General features: G+C 32.8%; 1 long non-coding RNA gene across 1 annotated transcript in view; it reads left to right on the top strand.

The window, feature by feature from the left end:
• LOC128314467 (uncharacterized) overlaps positions 1-18,169 on the top strand; it is a 194,593-nt gene extending 176,424 nt beyond the window's left edge. Inside the window, exons 4-5 of the long non-coding RNA XR_008296144.1 lie at positions 4,419-4,526; positions 17,429-18,169. This is a non-coding gene — a long non-coding RNA (uncharacterized LOC128314467). The remainder of the gene's footprint in view (positions 1-4,418; positions 4,527-17,428) is intronic.
• The last annotated feature ends 1,619 nt before the right edge of the window (positions 18,170-19,788 follow it).

Below are 19,788 nucleotides of genomic sequence, written 5' to 3'. Positions count from 1 at the left end.
AATTGAAGAGAATAAAATGTACGATTGTTAAATCAGTAAATACATAGTGACTTTTATTTCAAGTTTTCCCTCAATAGTTGAAAAAGAAACAACAAAATTAGTCACATTAAATTAAAATTCATGTCAAATAAAAAAATTTTCAACAACATTTAACAAAACCTGAGAGTGTAACTTTGGACAGATTTAAAATGGCCTAGATTCTTGTAGACTCAAAGAAGATAAGATTTTTTAGATAGAAAGATGTTTAAAAAAAGCCATAATTTCAGTTAAGGATGTTTTGCCATGGAATTATGAGGTATATTATTAACAACTGTCTTACCAAAATAAATCTTTCTAAAAATATTAAATATCATTTGATTCAAAGTTCAAAAATTTGCAAGATTTTCTTTTTTAGCCTTAAATTAGCCATGTGGTATAAAAGGTACTGCCCAGTGGATACTTTGGGTGCATTTTGTGTCAGAAGACTTATAAAGAAAGTCAGTCCACAGCCCAAAAGATCAGATGTAGAGTATAGATTTTTAGATTTTCTATTACTGTCAAAGAAGAATTTTAGCATGATATGGAAAAATTGGTTTTTATCATGACAATTTTTTGCATTTTACATTTAGCTCTATGATCCATTTTTGAGTTAATTTTTGTGAAGGATGTAAAATCTGGGTCTAGATTGATTTTTTTTTTGTATATCCAGTGTTTCCAACACCATGTGTTTAAAAGAATCTTTTTATCCATTGCACTACCTTTTGTTCCTTTTCAAAGATAAGTTGAATATATTTATGTGTGTTTATTTCTGGGTGCTCTGTTCAGTTTCATTGATTTATTTGTCTTTTTATTTTTACCAATATCATACTATCTTGATTGCTTTAACTTTATTTTTTTAATGTTTAGTTATTTATTTTGAGAGAGAGAGAGACAGCATGAGTGAGGGTGGGGCAGATAGAAAAGGAGAGAGAGAATCCCAAACAGGCTCTGTACTGTCAGCGCAGAGCCCCATGCGCGGCTCAGTCACATGAACCATGAGATCATGACCTGAGCCAAAATCAAGAGTTGGATGCTTAACTGACTGAGCCAGGCTGCCCCTACTTTAGGTTTATAGTAAGTCTTGAAATCAGATAGTCCCAGTTCTCTGACTTTGTTCTTCTCCTTCAATACTGTAGTGACTATTCTGAGTCTTTTGCCTCTCCATGTAAATTTTAGAATTAGTTTGTTGATATCCACAAAATAACTTGCTGGATTAAAAACTTTGGATCTGGATTGCATTGAATTTATAGATCAAATTGGAAAGAACTGACTGACATTTGACAATATTGAGTCTTCTTATCCATGAACGTGGACTATATCTTCATCTTCATTTATTTAATTATTCTTTGATTTCTTTCATCAGTGTTTTGTAGTTATTTTCATGTAGATTTTGTACATACTTTGTTAGATTTATACTTAAGTATTTCACTCTGTGTGTGTGCTAATGTAAATGGCATTGTGATTTTCATATCAAATTCCACTTGTTCATTGTGTATATAGGAAAGTGGTTGACTTTTCCATATTAACCTTGTATTTTTGCAACCTTGCTGTGATTACTTATTAGTTCCTGAAGTTTTTGCTGGTTCTTTTGGATTTTCTACCCAAGTGATCATGTCATCTCTGAGCAAAGACAATTTTATGTCTTCCTTCCTAATCAGTGTATTTTTCATTTCCTTCTCTTGTCTTACTGATTGGCCAGGACTTCCAGTATGATGTTGAAAAGGAGTGTGAGAGAGGCCATCCTTGCCTTGTTCCTAATCTTAGTGGGAAAGTTTTGTTTCTTACCATTAAGTATGATGTTAACTGTAATTATGTGGAAGGTATTCTTCATCAAGTTGAGAAAATTTCCCTCTATTTCTAGGTTCCTACATGTTTTTATCATAAATGGGTATTGGCTTTTGTCAGATGCTTTTTCTGCATTTATTGTTATCTCCATGTGATTTTTCTTCCTCAGCCTGTTGCTATAATAGATTACATTAATTGACTTCCAAATATTGAACCAGCCTTGCATATCCAGCATAAATCCCATTTGATTATGGAGTATAATTATTTTTATATGATTTTGGATTTGACTTTCTAATATTTTTTGTGAGGATTTATGTTCATGAGAGATACTGGTTTGTACTTTTCTTGTGATGACTTTGATGTTGGTATTAGAGGAATGCTGGCCTCAGAAAATAGTTAGGAAGTATTCTATTTCAGTAATCTGGAAGAGATTGTAGAGAATTCATATAATTTCTTCCTCAAATGTTTGACAAAATTCACCAGTGAACCTGTCTGGGCCTGGTGCTTTCTTTTTTGGAAGATTATTAACTATCAGTTAAATTTAATAGATATAGTCTTATTCAGATTATCTATTTCTTCTCAGGGGAATTTTGACAGATTGTTTCTTTTAAGAAATCCCTTTTGTTTAGGTTATAAAATTTACGGGCATAAAGTTTCTCATAATATTCCTTTATTACCATTTTAATGTCTATGCAAAGTTTAATGATGTCCTCTATTTCATTTTTGGTAATAGTAATTTGTATCTTCTCTCTTTTTCTTAGTTAGCTTGTCCAAATACTCATTGTTTGCATCTTTTTAAATGGTTAGCTTTCGGCTTTATTGATTTTCTTTATTGCTTTCTTTTTTAAATTCCATTGATTTCTGCTCTAATGTTTATTATTTCTTTTCTTCTAATTACTTTGGACTTAATTTGCTTTATTTTTCTAGTGTCTTAAGGTCAAAGCTTACTACTCCAGTGCTCTTCCTTTTTGCTATAGATCCAAATTGCTAACCTATATCATTTTCCTTCTTTCTGAAGAACTTTTTTTGATGTTTGTTACAAGGAAAGAAAGTCTTTCTACATGAGAAGTTATTTATTTCTCCTTCACCCCGGCTCTGAGTCTGATTCTGATGCTTTCTCAGTCTCCTTAAATTGTATTTTTTGTCTTTTAGTATGCTTTGTAATTTTTTGTTGAAAGATGTACATAATGTAGTAGTAGGTAAATGGAACTCTAGTAAAACTTTTAATGGTGTGCTGCTAAAATGTGAAGTAAGTGGGAGTGTTGTATAGTACTATGATTATGTCAGTCTTTTAGTGAGCCTGGACCCCTGTTCTGTGAATGTTGCAAACATATTCACAGGTTTCAAAGTTTAAGATACAGGCATCTTGGGATGGGGGACATCCTTCTGTCTACACCTTGAAATGCTCTTGTTTTAAAAGTAAATTAAAAAAAATAAATAAATAAAATGACAGGGGCACCTGTTAAGCATTCAATTTCGGCTCAGGTTCTGATCTCACAGTGTGAGTTCGAGCCCTGCATTGGGCTCTGTGCTGACAGCTCACAGCCTGGAGCCTGCTTCAGATTCTGTGTCTCCCTTTCTCTCTGTCCCTTCCCCACTCTCATTCTATCTGTCTCTCTCTCAAAAACAAATAAAACATTAAAAAAAATTAAAGGCAAATCAATCCATGCAAGAATATGATCCAGCTTTATCAATATGCATATGTAAATAATTTGGTTGTGAGAGGAGGCTACGATCAGTATTTGAAAACATGCAAGTTATTTTTGGAACGACTTGAGTATGTGAATTTATTACTTCAAATATGTATTTTATGAAATCTAAATACAACTCAATATTTCTACTGAAAATTTAGCACCCAAAAGAGATATGGTGTAAGCATAAATATATACTTTATTAGAAAGATTTTGTATGAAAAAAGTAAAATATTTCATTATAATGTTGTATTAATTGTATTTTGAAATTATTGGGCAAATTTGGGGCTAAATAAAATATATTATTGAAATTTATTTTATTTGTTTTATTTACTTTTTTCTTTTGAAAATTTTTAAAGTTTATTCATTTATTTTGAGAGAAAGGGAGAGAGAGAGAGATAAAGAGAGAGAAAGCAGGAGAGGGGCAGAGAGAGGGACTGAGAAAGAATCCCAAGCAGGCTCTGCACTGTCAGCACGGAGTCTGATGCAGGGCTTAAACTCAGGAACCGCGAGATCATGACCTGAGCTGAAACCAGGAGTTGGATGCTCAACCTCCTGGCCACGCAGGTGTCCCCCCCTTTTCCTTTTTCTAGTGTGGCACTAAGAAAGCACATATGCACCTTGCGTTTTAGTTCTACTGAACAAAGCTGACATAAGACCATCATGGTACACACTTTGTTTATATTGTTACTTGACCTTCTCCATACTAATTCCATTTATTATGTAAAAGAACTGGGTGAAGCTCAGGCTGTAGTGTATGAATGTGCAGGGCGCAGCTGGCACGAATGCTATTGGCTGCTCTTAAGGAAGGAATGTTAGACACAGGACACAAAACTCATCAAGTCTACCCCGTGTGATAGCTATTGCCTGTTGGCTGCCAGAATCTATATCCAGTGTCTTTACTATTTCTTTTATATTCCATAGATTAAAAGATTGGAAAGCAAATTTGCCAGTCTCCTTCTCCATCAGAGTGTGATTGAGCTTCTGCCAATGAGACAGCAACTGCATGAATATTTGGAAGGCAGGAGGAAGGTAGGAGCCACCCCTTTCCTTTGTCAGTGGTTTTTGGGGAGGTTGTATTCTACATTGAATTCCCTAGTCACCAGCTTTCTGGGCAGTGGTGGCCATTAAGTTGACAGCAGTTCCCTGCTATTCAATCCCTGATCTCTGGCTGGCATCTGTGGTCCTGTGACACAGAGTGACAGCCCTCTGATCTTTCAAGCTCTTAAACAAGGTACATGCATTTAATGATCTATTAAAGAACTTTTTTAAAATGCAAGCAATTCAGTTGTGATTATCATTTTAGTTTCCTTATCACAGGTTATTATAAATACTAAGATAACATGTATTAAAGTTCTTGAAAAAATATTATAAGAAGTTAATAAATGCTCATGCTTTTTTTTATGTTGTGAATATGAGAAAGAAATAAATGCAGTACTCATCCTTAGGAATTAAGACGGGTGCCTGGGTAACTCAGTCAGTTAAACATCCGACTCTTGGTTTTAGCTCGGGTCATGGTCTCATGGTTTGTGGAATCGAACCTCATGTCCGGCTCTGTGCTGAGTGTGGAGCCTGCTTGGGATTCTCTCTCTCCCTCTCTTTCTGCCCCTCCCCATTCATGCTGTCGCTCTCACTCCTAAATAAATAAACTTAAAAAGAAAGAAAAAGAAATTAAGACAACACATGAAATTCATTAGTCACTGGGAAGTATTTGTATGCAATATAGCTCATAGAAATCATATCACATTCAGTGGTAAGAAGACATTGTAATTCCTTTATGTTCAAAGGCAAATTATGTTCAAAAGACAAATTTCATCCTTTAAAAATGGATGATTCACAATTTATTTTAACGTAAAAGTTCCTTAAAAGCCTATTGTTAGCCAGGTTACCCTCAATTAGATGTTATTAAATTTTTAAAAATGCGATTTACTGTATGTTGGTATAAGTTTTCATAATATTGATTCTGACTGCCAGAACTGCAAAGAGTACAAGGAGTAAAAGATCTTATTTACTTACTCAATATGTACCTGGAAGCTTCTAAAGTGTTTTTGAAGAAGAAATGACATTATTAGAAATGCCATCATATGGAGCAACTATTGAAGTGTAGAGATTGGAACATTTAAGAGCAAACAACAGACAATTGCAGAGGTTCAAACAAATTGTCTCAAGTATTTAAACAAATATGGAGAAATGTGAATGAAAAGGAATCACTGGTGAGTGAAATTGGCAATAAAAAAATTAACAGAAATTGGGGCTTACTAAACTTGAACCACTGGGAAAAGACCATGGTGAGTTTGAATTTCCAGGGTTCATATTTGTTCAGATGACATTAGTTAGTAGGAGAGGGAAGAACAAGAATTTTACAATTTTAAGAGTGGCAGATGAATTAGGTTTATAAGATTCTTAAGAGAATATGCACATAGAGATTCTTGGCAAGAGCTGAGAGAGAACACATAGAACAGAGAAGAATTGATCCTGAGGATCTTAGGTGGTTCTCAAGAGTAAGCTATTTCTCAAGAAAAAAGAAATAAGGGAATATGAGCAAAGACACAATTTTAGTGTCTTATTCGCATTTTGGAATCCAGGTAAAGAAAAGAACTTGAAAAGGAGGTGAAGAGAGAGGCACTATATAAAGACGAGAAAATAAGATCAATTATTAAATCTTAAAAGCAGAGGAGATAAAATAAGTGTTCAATAAAGTGAGATCCTACAGAGAAATGAAGAAACGGGACTCCAGAAACACTAATCAGTTTGGCAATAAAATGGTGAATTTCTTTTGAATTATGAGAGTAGAAACTTAAATCTAAGGATAAAAGCAAACGTCAGTGGTGACTAGAGGTACTACATCCAGACATTTCTTATTTTAGCATTTTCAGTAAATTATACATTATAACTTTATGGATACTGACAATATTATGCATTACACATCTGGATATCATAATTACATATGTCTCATTAAGGTATATTTTTTATTTGTTCACAAATTGCCTGCTAACAGTCACAATGTTAAAATTTTTGTGCTTCTTCAAACTTTAACTATAGTCAGGCCTTCATAAAAAGGAAAAAAGAAAAATTTGGTTACTTTTTTGAAATGCCATGTGAGCCCATATTTGATTTCTGAATTCTAAGATAATGTATCAACACTAACAGTTTTCTTTTTTTTTTAAGTTTATTTATTTACTTTTAAGAGAGAGAGAGAGAGAGCACAAGCAAGGAGTGGCAGAGAGAGAGAGAGGGAGACAGAGAATCTAAAGCAGGCTCCGGGCTTTGCGCTATCAGCACAGAGCCTGACGTGGGGCTTGAACTCACAAACTGTGAGATCATGACCTGAGCTGAAGTCAGATGCTTAATTTATTGAGCCACCCAGGTGCCCCAACACTAACAATTTCTAAGCTGATTTAAATTGTAATATTGTCCTTAAAATAAATAAATAAATAAATAAATAAATAAATAAGGCTATACAGCTCTATAGCATCCTGAAAGTAGTCATAGGAAAAAAAAAAAAAGTCCAATATATCCTAATGCTTCTACCTGAAGGAGAGGTATTTGTTTGATGTGGGGTTTTGGAAGGAGGGGATAAAAAATAAAAAGCAGTAACATAAGACTAATAGAACTTATTTATTTACCATTGCATTTGCTAGGGACACAGCTTCATAGTTTAAGTCATGCCATCTTGTCACATTATGTTCATTTCTACCTGAGCCTTAGGCAAAGCTACCAAATACAGGAGGCTCATATATCACTATTTAAATATATCTCTTTGAGAAAGGAGCAAGAAACAAAGACTGCAATGATACCTTTCTCAATTTTCAGACAAAATATTGAGATTTCTTTTTTTGTTTGAAAATTTTTATTTTGTCTGAAAATATCTGGTCAAGGTTATTTTTCCTAAAAATGGAAATGATAAGCAAACATTTCCATATATTTTCATTTATATAACCCATCAATATACTTAGTCTTGATATAGTTACATGACATTTCAAAAACATGATTTCATGAGATGTAAATAATTAAAATAAATATTAAATATTATATAAACTGAGCTTATCATATTTCTTAAATTAGGCATCTACATTGTTGTATTTGAAGGCAGCTACAGAACATTTGAATGATCATTAAGATATAGAACGTACTGGGGCGCCTGGGTGAGCGCAGTCCGACTTCAGCCAGGTCACAATCTCGTGGTCCGGGAGTTCGAGCCCCGCGTCAGGCTCTGCGCTGATGGCTCAGAACCTGGAGCCTGTTTCCGATTCTGTGTCTCTCTCTGCCCCTCCCCCCGTTCATGCTCTGTCTCTCTCTGTCCCAAAAATAAATAAACGTTGAAAAAAAGATATAGAATGTACTTTTCAAATATTTAAAGATATTTAAGTGTTCTGACTGAGCCTAACCAGGGATTTTAACTTTTATTATGCTGGATAGGTTAAAGAAACAATTTATATCATTTTTATTTTATTTATTTATGGCTGTTTACTCTTGCTGTATTTTTAGGCTATTTTTCTAAGAATGTGGAACATGTTATGTCATTAGGACTACTTTATGGTGAGAAATATTTATTTTGTATGAAGTGTGTGAATTTAGAGAATTAAGTAAAATTATGAAAGAAATATTGGTTCTGTTCAAATTAATATAAATCTTAAAGGCTGACTCAGCATTTTATTTCACTATATCAGGCAGGATTAGAGTGGAAAACTTTAATTTTCTTACACAAATAAGAAAGAGTGTCGACTTCATCCAATAATTGCCGTTCTACACGATGTTATTTAAATTATGGTAAGAAATCACTATTGCAAAATAGAAGTCTATCTATTGTTTAATAATGGTCTCTAAGTGTGAGAAAAACAATTATATGAAATCGTAAATGTGATATTTGGGTACTATGGCAAGATCTGACTCAAAGGAAATTTAGATGTGAAGTTTGCATCTAATAAATCCAAATGTTAATGAAATATTCCTAACACAAGATAAAAAACAAGTTTATGTGAAACTACTTTTGTTATTATATTCTTATTGAAAAACAGATACTAGGAACCTCTAATACTACAAGCCCTCAGATCAAGAATGCATGTTATCATTTTTAGGGTAATCACTAAAAGAACAAAAATTAAATATTAATGGAATAGAAAGTAAGTAATAAATTACTTGATTAATCAAAAATAAAGCAAAAACAGGAGAAAGAGTAACATAAAACAGATAAACTAAATTAGAAACAATAGTAAGAAGATAAATATAAATACATATATGTCAGTATTTACATTTAAGATAAATTGACTATTCTTAGTATTAGTCTATGATTGTCAGGTTAGAATAAACAAAACAAAGCCTGACTCTATGATTCATCAAAAGTCACTTTTATAATATAAGGACCTAAAGAGGTTGAATATAAAAGGAATAAAAACGTACAACACAAATACTAACAAAAATAAAGGGGATGAAGCTGTAGAAATATTAGACAAAATAGACTTTGGGCAAAATAAAGAGAGTTATAATGAAAAAGGATTAGTACAACTGGATGATAACATAATTTTAGGCCTAAATCACACAAAATAGAACTAAAGCATAGAAAATTGACAAAACTAAAAGAGAAATAGACAAGTCAGCAAACATAGAGAAAGACTTTAGTAAACTCCCCTCAATAGTTAATGGAACAAATAGAAAAAAAATATTCACAAGAATATACAAGATCTAAACAAAAAATTTTGAAAACTTGGTCTAATGAATTTATGAAGAATATTACATACAACAGCAACACAATTCACATATATTTTTTCAGGTGCACATGCAAGTTACCATATTTGCAAGTAAATATATAATAGGCTACACCATGTTTGGGGCAATAGAGAAAATCTTAATCAATGAATGATAACAATGGAATTAATTAGAAAATAATAAAAAAAGTAAGATAATAGAAAAACACTAACTTACTGAAATTTAGAAAATTTGTGACCTCTACGGTCACAAATATATGCTTTAAATAAATATGTTAAAAGTAGGAAATTAAAAATCAGTAATTCAAAATTGTATTTCAAGAAACTAGTAAAAAAAAAAACAATTTGCAAGAACATGGATGGAACTTAGGGGCACTATGCTATGTGAAATAAGTCATCAGAAAAAAAACAAATACCATACAATTTCACTTATACATGCAATTAAAAAAAAGAAGTTTATGGATACAGAGAACAGATTGGTGGCTGCCAGAGGTGGTGGTAGTGGGAGCGGGCAAAATGAGTGAAGGAGAACAAAATGTACAAACTTCCAGTTATTAAGTAACTCATGAGGATGTAATATATGGCTGTTGCATATTTAAAAGTTTCTAGAAAACTAGATCTTAAATTTCCTCATCATACACAAAAATGTTATTATGTTTGGTGACATATGTCAACTAGACACTGTGGTGATCATTTTGCAATATATAGAAATATTGAATCATGTCATGTAACTCAAACTAACACAATATTATATGTCAATTAAAAATAAAATTCAAAGATGGGAAAGCAAAGAAATTATAAAGATGATGACAGAAATCAGTAAAATAGAAAATAAATATTCAAAAAAGAAAATCAATAGAGCCAAAAGATGATCCTGGAAAGAACAATAAAATTGATTAAGCTGTAAGTAAGACTGATCAAAGTATAAGCCGAGAACAAAAGGTTACCAATATCAAGAATGCAGATTCTACAGATAACTAAAATATAACAAGAAAAATATTATGAACAACTTTATGTGATTAAATTTAATTTAGATAAAATTGACACTTTTTTTTTCAAAAAATACAATTTACCAATGTTGGTTGAACGATAAATAGAAAATATGAATATTATTCTTTCTGCTAAAGTAATCAAACCATTTTTATACCTTCCCACAATGAAAAACCCATGGTTTTCTATGGTTTTTGCCTGTGAAATCTTCCACAATTTTGTGGGTGAATATAGACAAATTTTGAAAAATCTCCTCTATATAAGAAAAAGAGACAACCCTCCCTAACTATTTTAAGGGACTAGTTTAGCTCAATTCTAAAACTTGTGAAGAATCTTAAAAGAAAGGAATGACAGATCAGTCTCTGTCGATTAGAAAGGAACTTCCTTAATATCTACCAAAAACTTATAGCAAGCATTCTACTCAATGAGAAATATTGAAAATGTTCACCCTGAATTTGGAAAAATAAAAAGACAATTCACAATTGACTACTATCACGATTTCCATTCATCATTATTTTGGAGATGCTGGCTATAACCGTAAGGCAAGTATAAGAAATGAACCATATAGATTAGAAAGAAAGAAATTGTCATTATCTGAAGGCAATCTTATTATGAACCTAGAAAATCTAGGGGAGGCTAGTAGAATTAACTAATAGAATTAATAAGAAAATTTAAATTTTTGTCTTATGTACAAGTCAAAATATAATATCTAATTGTTTTTTATGTACCATCAAAAATAAAAAAGGAAACAAAAATAAAAAACATAATTTACATAGAATAAAAATATCAAATAACCTGGGAATAAATATATCTCTAGATGCACAAGACTGGTACACTCAAATCTATGAAACATTATTAAAGGGCATGTTTTAAATGTATATAAATGGAAAGATATATCATATTCATTGATTGGAAGAAAATATGGCAATTCTCCATCAAATCAAAGTATATATTTTTCTAAATTCTAGTGACAATTTCAGCTTTTTATGTGGCAGACAATGAGAAAATAGTTCTAAAATTTATACAGAAACCCAAAGAACAAAGAATAACAAAGCCAATTTTGAAGAATAAATGTGGAAGATTTACCAATACCAGAGGTGATGATGGTATGGTATTCGGCCAAGGTAAAAAAACTTAGCAATGGAGTAGAACAGTTAAGAAATAGAATATACAAAAGCAACACTGAAATACTATGAGAAAAATGATAGCTTGATCTTTTTAATAAGTGGTGCTCAGTTAACTCTTCATATAATAAAGGTATTTACATCTCTACCTCACATCATTTATGAAAAAAAAATCAACCCTAGTTGATTTGAAGACTTTTTTTTAAAAAATAATAGGTAAATCATCATATGGGAATGGTAAAGATTTCTTAAAAATAACATAATATGTGCTTATCAAAAAGAAATTGTAGATTGAATTTTATTAATTTTAGAAATTCTATTAACCAAAAGACACCCATAAGAAAGTGAAAAGGAAGGCCACAACAGAGGGTAAAATGCAATACATGTATCTAACAAAGAATTTGGATTTAGAATACTGAATAAACTCTTAAAAGAATGTGAAAAAGATAGACTCTAAAATAGAAATATGGGCCAAAGACATTTCACAAGAGGATGCCCAAATGTTGGTAAACATGAAAAGATGTTCATCATTATTTACCAAGACATGCAAATTTAAATCACACTGAGATAATACTACCTATCAAAATTGCTAGAATAACAAGATCTGAAAATACCAAGTATTTGTGAGCATGTAAGGAACCAAAACTCTACATTGTTAGTAAGAAGGTGATTTTGTATAATCTCTATGGAAAAATTGGCTGTTACAAGTATAAGATGTATATTTCCCGATAATCCAACAATTCTACTCTACTGTATATACCCTGAGGGATGAGAATACTCAGAAATAGACATGTGTTAGGATCCTTCTATTAGGATCTGTACCTAATAGCAAAAAACTACCAAAGCATCCACCAAGAGTAGAATGGGTAAATAAATTTTGGTTTATTCACACAATAAAATGCTATACAGTAAATAAAATGAATGTTCAAAAATGCTACAATAATAAAAATGCATGTAACAGACTATGTTGGTTGAAAAAGAAATAGGGGATGCCTAGGTGGCCCAGCAGGTTAATATCTGACTTCAGCTCAGGTCATGATCTCGTAGTTCAGATCATGATCTCATGGTTTGTGGGTTTGAGCCCCGTGTCGGGCTGTGCTGACAGCTCAGAGCCTGGATCCTGCTTTGGATACCGTGTCTCCCTCTCACTCTGCCGCCCCCCGACCCGACCCCTGCTCGTGCCTCTCTCTCTCTCTCTCTCTCTGTTTCTCTCTCAAGAATAAACATTTAAAAAATTTTGAAAATTAAAATTAAAAAAAGGAAAAAGAAATAGAAAACACACATATTATTCTTTCTATTAAGGTAACTCAAATGATGTCATATTATTAAGAAAGTCAGTTCTAAATGGATCGCAAATATAATTGTAACAGAAAAAAATTAAGCCCTTTGGAAAATAACTTATCCTACTCTTAATCTTTGGATAAGAAAGGATTTCTTGGAAAGAAATTATAAATGTGAACAATAAAGAAACTTTTAAATTATTAACTACATGCAGTATAATTAAGATACATTAAATATATATATATATATTTTATATATATATATATATTTTATCAAACAACAGCATAAAGAGAGTGAAAAGACAAGTTACACCTGGGAGAATAAATCTGCAATACATTCAGTTGACAAAATGTTTTATATTCAAAATAAAGAACTCACTATAAATAAGAAATAGAAAAATTAATAATGAAATTCACAGAAGACATCAATGTCTTCCTCAGAACAGGATATGCAAAATGTGTAGGAACATGAAGAGATGCCAAACTACATTAGATATTGGGTAACTACAAAGTAAAAACAAAATAAGGTATCACTTCATGTAGAACTGATTGGGACAAATTTTAAAGTTGGACAAAACCAAGTATCAGCAAGGACATGGATTAACATGAACTACCCATGGGGATCTACATTTTACCACCACTTTGGAAACAGTATCACATTACCTAGTAAAGTTGAATATGTACTTACCATATGGTCCCAGGATTCCATTCCTTTACATATTCTTGAAACACTAACAATAGATCTTTACAGCATTATTGTAACATTATAGACATAGTAGCATGGTTTATGATGACAAAAACCAATCCATTTAACCTTTGAATACTAGTAGGGATAAATACATTTTGGAATACCCATATACTAGAATTATCATATCTCAATGAAAAAAATGTAAAACTCTAAGTTATATGGACCAATATGGATGAATCTCAAAAATAGGACTGAGAGAAAAGAGCTGCAAAATAATTCCTATTATTCTTCTTTTTAAAATTCAAAAATGACAGAACTTAACAATATATTATTTACAGATGCATACATATTTGATAAAATTATTTTTTAAAGTAGGTAAATGACACATATCAAAAAACTGCCTTAACAATTCCGAAAAAAAATAGCTAGATATTTTGACTTAAGTGTATACAATACACAGAGACATATTTCAGATATGTAAGGACCCCAAAATATTGTCCCCATGCACTCCTTTTTAATGAGTGATTAAAAGAAGTAGTAATGTAAACTAAGAGAAAGATAACCCAGGAGAATGGTGAAGAGAAAGAAGCTTTAGGGTGACCAGCAATCAGGTAGATTTCTAAAATATCCAGGGCAGTTTTTAGCTTAGGGACGAAGAACAAGCTCCAAGAAAATAAGAGACTTAGTAAATAGATAATTTGAGAAGTGATTTGTTGATGATTATTGTTGGTGATTTGGTGGTGATTCCATACAGAGACATTAGAAAAAAGAGAAAGGATGGCAAAAGGGAGAAGAAAGGGAGAGAAAGACAAGAGAAAAAGAAGGAACTGTTGACTTAAGGAAAACAAGTTTGTACAATTAAAAGTACAGTTCTTGGTGCAATAGTGAAAAGTAGCATATAGTTATGATGATGTAAACACTGTTTAATTCAATAAATCAGTAGTTACATACTTATGTTGAGAAGGTGAGAAGAGACAGGTTGAAGAAAGAGATTTGTCTCCATCTCGCTTCACAGAAGTCCATAGATAAAAATACTAAATTGCTAATCACTAATAACAATGTAAGCATATTTTAGTTAGAAATGTGGAAATAATTACCAAGAAACAAAATTCTTGCCTCTGGAGAAGTTGTCTGAGTGATGAGACGACATATGGTTAGTGACCGCACTCTTTAATATAAGACTTTGATACATTAGAAAACAACTTTGCGTACCAACTTTTGATACTTAAAAAAAAAAAAAATAGCTAAAACAATGAATGAAAATTGCCCCAATTATAAATTTTCAAGTTTCTACTTTTATTCTGCAAAATCTCACTAATGTTGATTGATCTGTTTGGTAAACAAGTAGTGTCTATCCTTGAGAATTTACACGACACACATACAAGGGAATGATTTTCTTAAGAAACTTACTTTGCAATGGGCAAGAAATTTAGAAAGCACTCTACCATCCAAGGTTAAATACTCCATACAGATGAAGTCAGTGGATGGTAGAACTCCAAAGGTCCTTCTGAATGAGAAATCTAAGCAAACGGTTAGTCTCTGCCAGAAAATAGCTGCTTTCTCTGAGATTCTTCTTCCACCCTGGGTTCCTTTGCTAGAGTACTTCCTTTCCATACAATTTTCCATACAATTTTGGTAGCTTGATGGGCTAAACACCCTAAAGAGTTATATCTACTATTGTTTATGTTTTGTTGACATGGTTACAGAAACAGCAACTATGGCAGGCAATTAAACTGACTTCATGGTGTGCCTTTGCTGCAAGACTAAAGTCCTAATTTTCCAGTTGTACTTGGATCTGAAATTTGGCTCCATACGAGTGCAGTCTGTTCCAGGACAGAGTGAAGCCAAGTTTACATTGTGTATTAAATGCTCCAATGGTTGACACTTTTTTCAAACATGACATATACTTTATGGACTGGAATATAATAGTATGGTAGTAAAACCATAGAATTTATTTAAAAGCTTTTTTTTTCTTTTTGTCTTCTTTTATTCCAAAGCCTTTCCTCTAATGTTAGATTTCCCTTAGTGTTTCTACTGCTATCTTTTATTTGATAAAGTAAATATATCTTAAACTTTGGAGAGAAAAGACCAAAAACAAGAGCTAATCAATCTCTAAAAATTCTTTCCATTCATTTTGTTTACTCTCCTTTTAAGTTTTTCACTATGAGTCTCTGCAACTTTCAAATCAGAGTTTCGTTGACCTTGTATAAAGAACTACTGTTCGTTAACCACAAAAGCTTTAGATATAAGGCAGAAAGCTCTGAAGTTGACATAAGGAGCTAGATCTCCTACAGAGATGTGATTGCCATTTCTTATTCCAAGAATTACACACTAATTCCAGTCTTGTCTTAGAGGTAACTGCTTTCCTAACTTCCAAAGGGAAAAGTTGGTGAAACTACTAAGAACTAAAATCTAATCTTGAGGCATATTATGAGATTAGAGTCCAAATAGACAAATTTAGCAAATCTGCTTATATTAAAATTCAATTTGAATTTATAAATGAAAACAAGGGACCCCAAGTTATTTGAAACAGTTTATAGATATTTATCACTATCATGATTGATGACCTTGGAACTTCAATTAAAATTAAATCTGTACCTATGGCTGCTAAGTTATCTGGTGTTTTCAGAAAGAAAATAATACTAAATTCAATTTTTAAGAAAAGAAGAAAACCAAAATGCAAAACAGAAAAAAAAATTCTCAGTTTGATTGTTTTAGACTTAGGATATCAAGTTTACCAGTATATCAAGTAATATTGTGTTGAGAGGAATGGAGTGATGAGTTTTCTTGTTTTAAATTCTTTTTAACATTTATTTATTTTTGAGAGAGAGAGAGAGAGAGAGAGAGACTGAGACTGAGAGAATGAGCCATGAGCAGGAAGGGGCAGAGAGAGAGGGAGACACAGAATCCGAAGCAGGCTCCAGGCTTTGAGCTGTCAGCACAGAGCCCAACGTGGGGCTCAAACCCACGAACTGTGAGATCATGACCTGAGCTGAAGTCATAAGCTTAACCAACTTAGCCACCCAGGCACCCGAAGGAGTGATGAGTTTTCTGAAATATTTGCTTAGACACACCAGGTTTTACCTGATACTTTTGGGGGGAATGTCAGCACTCATGAATGACAAGGAGTTGTGTGCTTGTGTATCACACTCAATATTAGAATCCGATTCAGAATGAACAGTGCTTCAAAGATGATCGAAATGGCCACAACAGTCCTAAATTGAACACTCTCTGTAAAATGAGGGGCTGGGGAATAGTGCCACTGGGAAGAGGTGAGGGAGCCCCAGTCACCACTACACTTTCTCATTAGTTCAATAAGCTCTGGTTAAACATAGGTTAATGTTTAGGTCAACATATTAACCAAACAAACTCATCATCTCAAAGAGGCATATTCCTGTTCCAGTGTTCCTTTTCACTGCAAAAGGGACCACCACCTCCAAGCTACTCAAACTTGATATCTGGAAGTAATCCTTGATTTTTCATTTTTCCTCATAGTCCATATCTAATCATTCATCAAGTTGTTCTTCATATCTCAGAAATATGTTTGGGATATTAATAATATTCCTTCTTACACCATCATTAATGAAATTCAAAGGCTTGCTTACCTCTGTGAAGGTTTTTGATCATTCACTCCGTGTCTATACTTGTCCTCTCTGATTCGTTCATTCTTGGCCCAGAAACCAGAGGAATCTTTGTGAAAATACAAATCCAACCTTGTCATTGCCATTCTTAAAATCATGAGGTAGCTTCATTTTGTCTTAAAATATCCAAAATCCCTACACAACTATCCACACTATATTTCTTATACCTCCAAACTTATCTCATGTCATTTTATCTTTGATCTTTATGCTATATATCTTCTAACTTTATTTCAGATTTCAAGCATTATTTACAGAATTCATTGGGTTTTTTTGTTTTGTTTTGTTTTGTTTTTGCAGGGGGATATATTTGTATGGGATCCTATCACGCCTTCATCCTTACCCTATTCTTATTTATCCTCTCATGTAAGACTCAGTTCTTTAAGGAAGCCTCTCATCACTAGACAAGTTTAATTCCTCATGATTTAATCTAATGACTTTGTACGCCGAACCTCTTCCTTCTTTTTTTTTATTTTTTTAATTTTTTAATGTTTATTTCTTTTTCACAGAGACAGAGCATGAGCAGGGGAGGGGCAGAGAGACAGGGAGACACAGAATCTGAAGCAGAACTTCCTTCTTAATGTACTTCACACTTCACTTTCCAGGTCAGTGTCCACACTTGACTCTAAGCCCCATATCTACTGGGATATTATCTATCTTCTCTATGCTTGGCCTCCTTATTTGTGCTATAAATCCTGAAACATAGTAGAAATTTGATAAATATTATTTAATCAAGTAGAATGAAGTATATAAAAATGATTTTTTAAAATGTGTAGCAGCTTCCTTTAAAATGCTCAAGACTAGAGATTTCAAAGCATTCTATCCATACTGTCATAATCCACATTTTACTTCTGTTTTGCATATTAGGATTGTCTGTGAGTATATGCATGTTGGGTGTTTGTGTGTAGGTATGTGGTAGAGGGTGGAAAGTGTGGAGGGCGAAAAGAAACAAGGTATTATTGGCAAAGTCCAATTAATACGTATTTTGGCCAGTAGTATGGAAAGCACTATGGGGGATAATTTGTCTTTCTTTTATCAAAGACCTTGCCATATTCTGAAGTCTTTTCTAGTCTTCTTGGTATATATACTCTAGAGAATCCTATATACCAAAACAAAAATCTTATAAAATGCAAATAGAAATTCCCTTGAGAATAAATCATAGCATACCCTGATACCTTTGTCTTCCTTCAAAGATGTGAGGATATGAGGAATATATAAAACCTAATCCCTTCCTGTGGTTTTAAGAAAATATTGAGAACAAAATACATGCAACCCTCAGCACATATTTGCAGTCACTCCAAAGTAAATGTTTCTTTATACCTTGTGGAAAAAGCAATTTTGGGACTCCCTGCTTTTGAAAATGAGCTAGATTTTTTTTTTCAAAGACCACTTCATTGAGAGGCATATATACGTTAGAGGCAACACCCTTCTAAAATTTTGTACCTTTGAATGACATTTCCTTGAAATGTTTTAAGTTACAGAAGGAAATCCTACATCTTTTGGGGGTGGGTGGTTCATATCATATTGTATGATACAATGAAAAATTTTGAGAAGTATTGCCATAAATAAATTTGAGCAACATAGATTACCCTAGATTTTCTAAACATTTTATCATGCAACCAAACTGTGATGGTTATGTTTGTTTGTTTGAACACCTGTTAAAATCTGAGTCACTCAGAAAAAATTGGCAAAATTTAGGTGTAATGGGACAGAAAATTAGTTCCAAACTAGCAACCGTATCCGTCTCTTTTATCCCTCAAATAACCTAGCATCTCACAGCCTATCTTCATTTGTACAATGGCAATAATCACACCTATTACTTAGTGTAATGAGAATTTAATGAGAAATGCCAGATTCCCTATTGAAAAATCTCATTTTCTCTTCTAAGCTCTAAACCAGAGGAGAAAATTGTGACCAGCCATTTTGTATATAAAAAAATACGTAGCAGCATTTAGAAATAAATATTTCCTCTAAAGGGAAATAAGCAAACCTGCATTATTATAAATGTAATATTTATGTAAATCTCTCAACTGCAATATTTTTTTGCACTGGGGTAACTTCAAAGATGGAGGCTGTGAACAATTCTGGCTGTTACCATCCTATGTCATGTAGTGGAATGGCAAACAGCATCATGCGTGTGCTTGGGGAGAACCTGACTGGTGCTACAGTCAAAGTTCAGGGAGACACGCTTTACAGACTAACAAAGCAACTGCAGAAACAATAACCCTGAACCCTCTTTTACATTCAAATCACTCTCAGAATGTCTGCAAATCATAAAAGGACTTTAAAGAATGAAAAGTCAGAAATTCGAGCACAGAGTACATGGGTTTCTGGACAAGTCTAGGTATAGAATTGGAAATGAGTGAATATGAGTTCTGTATCAAAATTGTGCCTGCACAGAAACCTGACCTTTATTCCTTCACCATTGCCTGCCCTTCACCCGATGTCCTACATACTTGTGTTTGAGTAAAGGGAAATTCAAGCTAAGAAGAAACTTCAAACACCACAAAGTAAACACTCACAGCATCCTCTGCCTAAAGAGTCACACTTCAGACAGAACAAATGATTTTTTTTCTGAGAGAGAACTGCTCTTAGCAAATACATGACAGTTCACAGGCTTCCGCTCTAGTGAAGTTGACTGGAAATGGAAATCACTGAATCAGACTGGGAATGGAAATTGCCTGCGGGAGGCTCAGTTACTTAAATTTTCAATGATTGCCTCACGTACATTTTTCCTGAATTCATGTTTAAGAAACAAGAATGTTATAATGATTCCTCTTTTTAATTTTTTCTAAATGTTTTTATTTAAAGTTAAGAGAGAGAGAGAGAGAGCAAGCTGGGGAGGAGCCGAGAGACCGGGAGACACAGA

The sequence above is a fragment of the Acinonyx jubatus genome, chromosome B1 (assembly GCF_027475565.1).
Source record: "Acinonyx jubatus isolate Ajub_Pintada_27869175 chromosome B1, VMU_Ajub_asm_v1.0, whole genome shotgun sequence".
NCBI lineage: Eukaryota > Metazoa > Chordata > Mammalia > Carnivora > Felidae > Acinonyx > Acinonyx jubatus.
Note: the sequence above shows the minus strand (reverse complement) of the source record. Positions and strands in the feature narration are given on the sequence as shown.